Genomic DNA, 10,447 nt, shown 5'->3' with positions numbered 1-10,447 from the left:
AAGCTTGAAGGCCATGGGCAACTTCTTCCTCTACTTCCAAAAAATATTTTCCTTTTGCTCCTTCCCTTGGTTTTCTAGTTGGAGTTTGTTTTAAAAATTGGAAAAGGAAATCAGTTGTAAGAAGAGTCTTCTCTCTAGGCTGCTTCATTAGACTTCTCATTAAAGTGTTGGATGTGATATCAGTTTGTGGTAGGCTACAAGCTTTTGAAAAATCTCTTTATTCTTAATGAGCCTACATTTCTTAATCTGAATAGCTTTGATGTATTCAAATTCCTATTGTTGTTGAAGATCCTGAAAAAAGAGTTTGGTGCATTTATCCATGTCCCTTAGTCCTATGGAGTTTGGCCCTAATTTGTACACCTTTGGCTTTTGTACCCTTAGCATTTCTCATGACATGTCTCGATCATGGTGCTTGTTTTGCATTTCAAGATAAAATGGGTTTGCTTTTAAAACCAATCCAACTAAGGGTAGGTATTAGTATTATTATTATTATTAAAAATACATTTATTATTATTGTTAGGAGTCATATTATTCAAATTATTACATATATTAAGAGAATTATTAGTTTTATTATTATTATTATGATTCTCAGAGGTATTATTTGAAAAAATATTATTAATGAGGGGTTTATTATTAATTAAATTATAATTAGTAGGAGAGTTATAATTGCAGAGGATATTATTAAAGTCGAATAAATGAAGGGGAGGAAAATAATTGGGGACTTAGGAAAACAAGATTAGGATTAGAAAGTAAGGAGATATTATTATAATCAATAATATTGTTAGGGTTATTTTTAGTAAAAAAATTATTAGTGATGGAAGAATAAAAAGATTAGAATAACAATTCCTTTCCACCATAAGGGACAGGTTTCGAACCGCTGCCAAGGGATTAATTCAAATATTGGGGGGGAACTCATATCAGACGTATTGCATGCATTTCGTTGGTGCTTGCCTGCATGTGGTCAATCGATCAGCTAATTTAGTCACCTCTATCGAATCAGTGTTGTCGATCTCACCAAAATAGATCATTAATGCTAAATCTTCCATTCACTTTGCCAAAGATGACTTGGTCTGAGGAGGAGGGGATTTTAGGCAGGATGAGGAGTGAGAAAAAATCAACAATCCAATGGTGGAGGAAGACAGGCTAGAGCAGAAATCGTTCGCAGAGGTATTGCTTGCAATTGTTGTCAATTAAACAAGGTCATCATCCAATAAGCCCTGAAACCTTGGTGGATTTATACGTTATATAGAAAGGATCCCCAGTTAGCTATAACAAAATGCATCTCGGTGACAGAGGCGAGGGTCGCCGTGGCGGTATGGGTGGTAGTGGCTTTGGCAGAAATTTTGGGGATTCTCTAAGTTTCCTAGACCCTTTTGGCGGAGGGGTAGGAGGACAAAGCTTGGTGGAGGAACTCTTCAACCACTATCCATTTGACAATCTTTCTTTTCGGGGGCTTGTTCGGCCCTCCGGGCAACAGTCTGTTTGGTTTTGAAAACCTTTTTGGGTTGATGAGGGGGAATATGGGCATGGGCATGCTAGATGATCAACCATTCTGTCGCCCTTCCAATGAGGATTTTATTAATCAGAGGCCGTTCAATCCAGCACAGTCGCAAGGCCAATGAGGACCTGCAATTGAGGAGCTGCCTAATGACAATCAAACCGACAGGGACCTGCAATTAAGGAACTCCCTGATGACAACGAAGCTCCAACATCTGAATCTAAACCTGCTAGCACAAATCCCATAGTTGAACACCCAGATGAGGAGGCTGTTTCAGGTGATGTAGAGGATGAATCAAGAAATATCATACAACTGTAGCAGCCATCTCAGACCCACCTTAATTTTACTTCGCAGTCATTCAGCTACCATAGATCTACTATTTCTGGGCCCGGAGGTGTCTATTATATTTCTTCATCTAAAAGGAGGGTTGGTCCAAATGGGATGATGGAAGCGGAACATCATGAGAAAGATAGCTCTACTGGTATTGAGAATAATGGCATTTTTTAAATCTAAATAAAATGTTAGTGATTCAATATAGCACAATAATATTATATTCAAGTTTAGAAAAGCATAATTTATTCCTTCTTCGGTTTGTCTCTATCCATGTCCTACAACCGTATTTACAGAAAATCAAATATACAAAAGATGCACATGCATCTATCTTATATTTTACAGAACCAGGTGGTGACAATCCTCACTTCAGGCCCACATCAAAACCTGGCAAGCTATAAGTAGTATTAATATGCATAAGTTGCTAATTTTCAACCTGTGCATACCAAATGAGCATTGCGGGAACCTCTGGAATGCAATCTCCTTGATAGGACGCCAAGGATATATAAGCAAAGGCCAAAATGTATGTTTGTCTCAGCGATGAAGTAGGGAAGTGGAAAACAATGTGCTTCACAAGGGTAGAAACCTTTGAAGTTTGAACCAATGATCTATAAGCTTATGAAATTGCAGGATGATTCATGGGGGTGGTGTCAATTGGATAGCTACCCAGTACTGAGAGGAATGTTGCAAACTCCTATAGGTGACTTAATGCATTTTGTACTCGTAAATCAACCATAGAGGCTTCAAAGTCAACATAGAATATATAGTCAAAGAGGAATGTTGCAAACTCCTATAGGTGACTTAATGCATTTTGTACTCGTAAATCAACCATAGAGGCTTCAAAGTCAACATAGAATATATAGTCAAAGTATTTGGCAGTCCCATTGTTCCTATCATCAACCACCCTCAATGGCTTTTTCCTTTGGCGTCTACTTTCAATCTTGGCTAAAATGATATTTCCAAAAGCAAATATAGGAAGTGCTTTGAAAATTGCCTCAGTTCTATCCTCAACTGTTAAGTAAACTTGACTTGGAATAGAGTCAAAGTTGACTAGGTTAAAGAGTGATGGTTTTGGGCACATAGTATTGTGCACCCATGGTTTTTTGCCTGTGGTATTGTATGTAATGGTGCCTATAAAACGATGGGAATACATTATTGTAAGTGAGACCTGGAGGTGAGCCGTGAAGACTCACTTGACCATTTTGACCATATTTTTGGCCAAAAATAATGAAATCTCATTGGATTGAATTTTTCCCAATTAAATTTTGTGTATATTATTTATGTGAATACTTGTGCTGATTATTTTATTATTCCTCTCCATAAATCTCAGTAATTATTTATTTTCTCTCATAAATTTCTTAACGATTAGTATCAAAGCCATTTTGGCTTGAAAGGGAAAGCCATTTTGGCTTTAAAGGGATGTTTCTATTGCCAAAGGTTTATATGGCCCAGTGAGTGGAAAGATCTGAGCGCAGATGAACAAAGTGACATGCTCGATCTAAAACGTCAAAGGCTTTAAAGGGATGTTTCTATTGCCAAGGGTTTATATGGCTTGGTGAATGGAGAGATCCGAAGGCAGATCAATAAAGTGACATGCTCGATCTAAAGCGTCAAAGGAAGCACTAAGTTTGCAAGTTGTGTTTGTACTGTGTGGTGATCTAGATTTGAAGCTAGATCGTTGAGGTAGACGAGTGCGTGCTAGGTGAAGAACCGAGTATGTGGACTCCACAAGAAGAGGACGCATAATCTATTCACAGATTTGGGTGCAAGGAGCATGGCATCGCTGGAAAAGAAGTGACGCGTGTGTGGAGATGCCACAAAGCTCAAATCGGCGGTAGTCCAAGAACTGGATGCGAAAAAAGCCGAGATCTATTGAGCGCTGAATCTAAGCGTTGTAGAAAATCCAAGGTAAGGATGGGATTGTAGAATAAAATTCGGGGTTCATAGCGGGTAGATATATTTGCAGGTGTACGCTATGGAGGAAGAGAGTTTCAGACTCCCCTCAAGGATGTTCATGGGTGATGAACAACAACAGATGCAAATGGTGGTTTTCAGAGACGACGGCCTCGACTCAGATGCATACGCAGAGGGTGAGGGGGCCAACGGTGAAATGGGCACGACATTGTTTTCCCCTTCTTCCACCCTGCAATCAGCCACGGCAACAACAACCATATTTTTTGATCTATAGCCCCACGTCCATGCCAAATTCTACACCTTCAATAAGAAATCCCACCACCTGATGGTGCGCTGATTTTCTACGCCGGAGGAGATCAGGGGCACGACCTCGCAGGCGGTGTTGGCCTCATGGCGCAGGGTGTGGAAGGATCGGAGTGAGGACACTGCTAACCATACCGGGTGGAAGCGCATCCAGGACAAGCTCAACGACCACATTGATGACCGAGGAAACAAGTTACTCTACTTGAAGAACAACTCCCGCCAATACGTCTCCCACATTAACGAGTGGCAAGAACTTATAATGGGTTACCACAGCGACGCAGATTTGAAACATGTGGGGTTCAAGGGAACGGTCGAGAGAATAAAGATGGTGTGGATAATGGGTGCCAAGTTTTATGGGATCCCTGAGTTCTTCATTCGCGACTGCGTCGCCTCGTTCCCTGTTTTCTGCTCAGACCTGGCGGCCAGCGCCCTGCGTAGAAAATGTCACAGGTTTGAATATACGGACTCCTTCGAGGTTTTGGCCATGGAGGTCCCCCACAGGTTCCAGCAGTTGGCCGCCAAGACCAAGTTTGTGCTCTCGTAAACTCTTCAGATAAAATTCAATATGTAATTTGTCCCTGGTTGCGCAATGGATCCCTGCTATTGCTGCTGGTCTAGCTGCCTCTGCATCGGGGATTCCCTGCAAACATCCGTCAATGCCTAGGAACTTTCAGTTAGCTCTAACTGGTTGGGTGGCGTTGCATCTCATGAGCAGCGTGGGTTCGATTCCCTTACGGGCCAGATCTGCGATGGAACCCTGAGGCAGTGCAATGATGACGATGAAGAGTTTTTGATGGACTTTGAAGCCCACGGGAGGCTTGTGAGGAAGTTTCATTACTACATCACTTATGGAGAGCCACGGTGATGCCCAAGAATGAGTGTCAAAGACGTTCACAAAGTGTTTGACAAAATTCATCTAAGAGATCACCAAGGTAGAATTGGTTGTAGAGGGATTCAAGTGTAGAGGAAAGCACTACTCGAGAGGATGGAAAATCGGTAGAAACAAGGGATTTATATTAAATAAAAATAAAAAAACTATAATGGAGTTCAAATTTTGCATATAAATGGGTATATTGTTGTACATTAGGTAAGTAATCTAGGTGATAGGAGGATGTCCGGTCAACAATATTCTACGTGAAACTTTGAAGGGGTAAGGGCTAGAGTGAGCAAGGTGGCTATAAACTTAGCAGCACTTGTTGTGTCATCCACATTTTCCAGAGAAAAACCCAACTCGGTTAAAGCCTTCTCGCATTGAGCAAGAGCATGGGGATGACTCACAACAAGAGAATAGTGGAGTTTCTTAGGAAATTGGTGAGAAGATGCATGTTGTCTGTAAGAAACAAAATGCAGATGGCAGGGAGAACACTGTAGACAGTCTTCACAACTTGACTAAAGAGGAAGCTGTCAAGTTCAATGAAACTTGGGAGACGCGTGTAGCAAGTTCTCTCCCTGGATCAAGAAGTAGATCAAGGATGCTGGAAGGAATGGTAGTGGATCATCTAGTAGACCTCAATTTCACTTGCCCTCTACTGAAGGTCATTCATATGCACAACCTAGAGTTAGGCGATATTAAGATCTGTCATTGTTTAAGAGGTTACATGAATGTGTCTGTCAGGTCCTTTAGAGAATGGACGCTAAGTTGGTGATGAGATAGAGCAACCAAAGAAACACCTAAGCAGAATATGAGATTTCGCTTGTTCATGTTCATGGTGTTGTTGTAGAAAATGATTATGATATACGATTTATGTATTAAATGCTATATTGGTTTAGGTTACGAGATATGTATGATATCCCTTTTCTGATACCCTGGGGTTGCCTCGAGTGCTTCAGAAAGGCCAGATTACATCATTGTCGTGTGGAAGGTAAGGCAGACTTCACTGCTATTAGATTTAATTTAGGTCTTGTCAAATTTTCCATTTCTGTTGTCAATTGTTTCAGGATTTTAGGGTTGATTTTCAAGTTTTTGGGGCTGGTTTCGGTGCCGTGGCTGTGGAGAAAAAGCTTCTTCAATGGAAAGTTGTGTTTTTCTATGAAATAAAGTTTGCAACTCGCTAGATTTACTTACAGCCCAAAAGAATTGAAGCTTCTTGTTTGACTGATATCTTGGAAAGACAAATCTTAGGTGTTATTGATTTGCTTGCAGACATCTCTTTGAATAAATAGAAATTACCTTAAACACTGCTATATAAACCATGTGACCTTGTTTTGCTTGCACCTGCTTAAGATATAGACCCCCAAAATTGATTTGGTATGATTTCATGGGTAATACTTTATTTTTTTGTATGCGTTTTGAAAATTTGTTTACCTAATATGAATTTTTGTTGCCCCCAAATACTACCTAAACTGGTTTTCTCTATTCAACAATCCTTTTTGTGATTAGGAATAATTGGAAAACCCATTATTTTCCCTCAATCATTTATATATATTTCTGGAATTGAGAATTATAGTCGAACATGTATTGTCATTGATGTCATTGGAAGATCAATATGGTGAAGGTCGTAGCATGAAGCAATCACCATTTGGTTTTGTCAATTAGAATATGAGAAGCTGAGATCGTAATTGGCTAGGAATCACTTATATCGACCTGTTGCACACCTCCCTCAATAAAGTGGCAACAAGTTTGGAGAGCCCTTGATTCAGGGGTATACATGAAACATTTGGGATGAGGTTACCAAATGGTCAGTGTTGCAATCTGTAGCCGCATTTTCTCCCTTTTCTTATTATCTATCAGAGTCGAAGTAGGTGGTGTTGAGTCGATCTCTATATCTCTAGGTTTGCATTATTTTTTTGGTACGAAATCATAGTCAATTTCTAAACATTCCTGCGATAGCTACAATAACATCTTCACTGTAAAATTCTTTACCCTATGTCATACAGTCAACCACTTACAATAGATGAAACAACCAAAATATATATTTCAATGCTCCTCAAAATATTAGGCATGCATGGAAACTTTGATATTTTCAGAGAAACTCCCAAGAAAAAGCTTCACGGGAAAACCTTGCAAACTTGAATTTGACATATTTTCCTGCATCCCCCAAATAGTAGTTTGATGGTGAAAACTTACAATCCCAAACAGATCTACCTTTCTTCCTATCCCTTCAAATAGAAGACCTTAATCCACTTTGTGCAATGTTCATCAATATTTGATATTTTCATCTATAGCTTTGCCTCCAACATTCTCTCAATCAATCTTATTATAATTTGTTGAGGCATCTTTAGTGGTTGCAACCATTGCAACAACTTTGGCTACAACTTCTTCAAGAGGGGGATGATCAAACTTGCAAGCTGCACCATACTTTCAAGTTCAAGTTTTCATATAGAACAGACATGTAGCCTCACCCTCTCGTCTTGGGAAGCCTGCAAGAGTCAACTTCACAAGTTGCTGAGCACAACCCGTGTCAAGTTCTCCTAGGAGAGGATGGTCAAATTTATAGTTTACACCATATTTGCCAATCTGCAATTTGATTTCTTCCACCCACGTCCTTCCTCAACGAGCATTGCCTGCCTTACTGCCTAACTATGTAAACCTACCTAGTCCTCTCGGGCATGCACATATTGAACTCAAATCAACTCAATCATCAAGTTTATCCTAACTCAGTTTGGGATATGTGTAGTGATTGATCCCATATGACCTCTATTTTCATAGAAATTTTCCTTTTTTCTCTCATAATCCATTTCTAATTATTGGGTTTTTGGATGATAAAGAATCAGGTCAAGTGGAACATGTTCCCATATCCAAACCATCACAAAAGCTCCCCCACCTCAAGTTGGTGGTGTAGGAGGTGCACATGCCTTTACTATTGCTACATTAACATTAACAGAAGCACTATGCATGCTAAAATTTGAGGTTACTCTTAATAGCACTTAGTTGTTTGCATTCCATTTTGGTGTATATACAATATGTTACTTTGTAAGTAAGTAAGTGCGGTGGGGTTATCCCACAGGCCAAGGGGGGAGAAATGGAGGTATGAAACTCCTAGGGGGAGGAACTATTTAGGGGCCCAACCTCAAAGAGGCAACAACACTAACTAAGAAGGTAAGAAAGAAGAATTTTAGATCTCACTCAAAATTCAACAAACTTATTAATTTTCAGGATTTAAGAATTTTAAAGGAGGGCTAGGTTGGTTTGCTTTGTTTGAATCTCCCAACCCTGATTTTAAACTTCACAAGTCCAACTCCAAAACTCTGTTTTTTCACAACAACAACATGTTGTTGGGAATGACAACAACAATCTGCCTAATCAATTTCCTATCAATGTTTTTGTATTTGGGGAATCTAGACCTCAATGTTACTGATGGCCAGATTTATGGGCTCTTCCAACAGATTGGTCTCGTTCTCTCTGTTCACATCTACAGAGATATCAGCACCAAGAGTTTTCTAGATTCAGGTTTGATATTGACTTGGGGGTTCCTAAGATTGAGGATCTATCAAATGCACACAAATAACCGAGTTCTGAAATATATATATATATATATAGATATATACATATATACACATATACATATACATATACATATACATATACATATACATATATATATATACATATACATATATATAGGAGATATGCAACTTCAATCTTCACAAACTGGGAAGTGCATCTCAGACTCAGGTCTATATAGATTTGTGCTCGATGTAGGGGTGGTAGAGAATGACACACATCCAAATTATTGACCCATTAATGGGATTTGTTGGGTTTATTAATCATGAGGAGCTAGGAATTGATTTTGGAACCAAATGGAAAGAAGAGAAACTACAACAAGACCATGAAGCAAGATTCATATGCACTGTGTAGTGGGTCTCTAACACCCAAAAAATGTGACAACATTGGTGTTTGGGTCTTTAGATGTATTTATTTCAAGAAATTTAAGATATAATGATTGTAATATCTATGTACAAGGGAACAAGCCTACCTATATGTAACAAACATAGAGATAATGTTCTCAGAGGAGCCTTAGTATGCCTGTGGCATTAATCATTGGCTAGAAACCATGGTTTGGACCTGTGTGTTGCATTAAAGATTAGAGGAGGAGCTAATAAATAAAGAGATTTTGTTTATGATGCCACAGGTTGTGTATTCATGTTCATTTATGATATGCTAGAATTAGGTATTAAATCTCTCTTGATTCCTCCAATTATAATGTTGTGTGGCAAAATGTATTTCTTAGTTTCTAATAACACTTTTTCAGATCTTGAGAAGTATTATTGGACTTACCTGTGAGCTAGAACAGGGTGTCTAAATCTACACGTGTAGACTGGAGGTGTCTTCAGTTTTGTAAATCCGTGCCTGTAGTAGCCAGAGGATCCACACCGATTTGGAGTCAGTTGCAGATTTGTTTAGTGTATAGGCAGAAAAACTACTTTAGTTTTGATATTAGAGCAACCCCAAAAACATCCTAGAGGGAATCCATTTGAAATAAGAAAGGAGAAGCATGAGGAATGTTGGATTTAGAATGATGTGAATGAATCACTATGAAGATGAATGGTAATCGAAGCCCAATTCTAGTAGGATGAATCAAAAGATGATCAGGATAATGTGAGAATCATTGTTAGAGATGTTGATCCCACATAAAGTTAGCATCCTTGGGCCCGTGTAAGTATCAAAATATTATCTTCTGATATGCATTTCTTCTTGTTTAGTTGATTTTATTAGTAGGAGTAATAAATAATTTTCCACTGCTACAAAACTTTTGTGGATCCATGCATTGCCACAAAATTCACACATTGCTATAGAATTGACACACTACTACGAAATTGCTAAAGACAAATGCATGGGAAGTTATTGGGACTGTCAAAGGGAGATTCACCATGCACTACCCCTGGGAATTCATTGAGACAACTTAGGAGGAGGTGAAGTGCCACTAAGATTTTTGGACTACCACGTGAAATTAATAGTTTGAGGGTCAATTGTAAATCTAGTGAATTAACTAAAGAGAGTTTAGTTCCAACAATTTTCAATGGGAGAAGAGAAGGTTCAACTCCAATTCTGAAACAAGGTAGAAGGTTCAACTCCAACCCTACAATAGAATAAGGGGTTGAGCTCCAACGAACTAAAAGAAGAAGAATAAAATGAACACCAGCTCATTTTTAGGGAAGTTTAAGATTGATTGGCAGTTTGATCATGCTATTCTAAAATAGTATGAATTGATGAGAGACTACAACCTCCAGATTGCATTTCACAAGCTCAAATAAAGATATTATTCTTTTTTTTGCTAAGGCAAGAGCAGATCCTTCTATTCAATTTAAAAAAGAAATAGTATACAAAAGGCTTAAGCCCACAACTAGCCGTTAGATCCTGATCTAAAGATCTAGCGGCTGAGAGACAAATCAAGTGGCTAACAAGCACACCATTTAACAGGTAAAATGGACCTAATGGAGTCAGTAGATCTTAATTGATAA

The 10,447-nt window shown here is 38.8% G+C and overlaps 1 pseudogene; it reads left to right on the top strand.

The window, feature by feature from the left end:
• The first annotated feature begins 1,276 nt into the window (after nt 1–1,276).
• On the top strand, nt 1,277–5,684 carry LOC149173551 (uncharacterized; annotated as a pseudogene).
• Nucleotides 5,685–10,447: the final 4,763 nt, after the last annotated feature.

The sequence above is a fragment of the Pinus tabuliformis genome, chromosome 4_2 (assembly GCF_031772625.1).
Source record: "Pinus tabuliformis cultivar Carrire ecotype Pingquan chromosome 4_2, CPIR1, whole genome shotgun sequence".
In the NCBI taxonomy this organism is placed as follows: Eukaryota; Viridiplantae; Streptophyta; class Pinopsida; order Pinales; family Pinaceae; genus Pinus; species Pinus tabuliformis.
The sequence above is the reverse complement of the archived record's forward strand: the minus strand, read 5'-3'. Positions and strand labels throughout refer to the sequence as shown.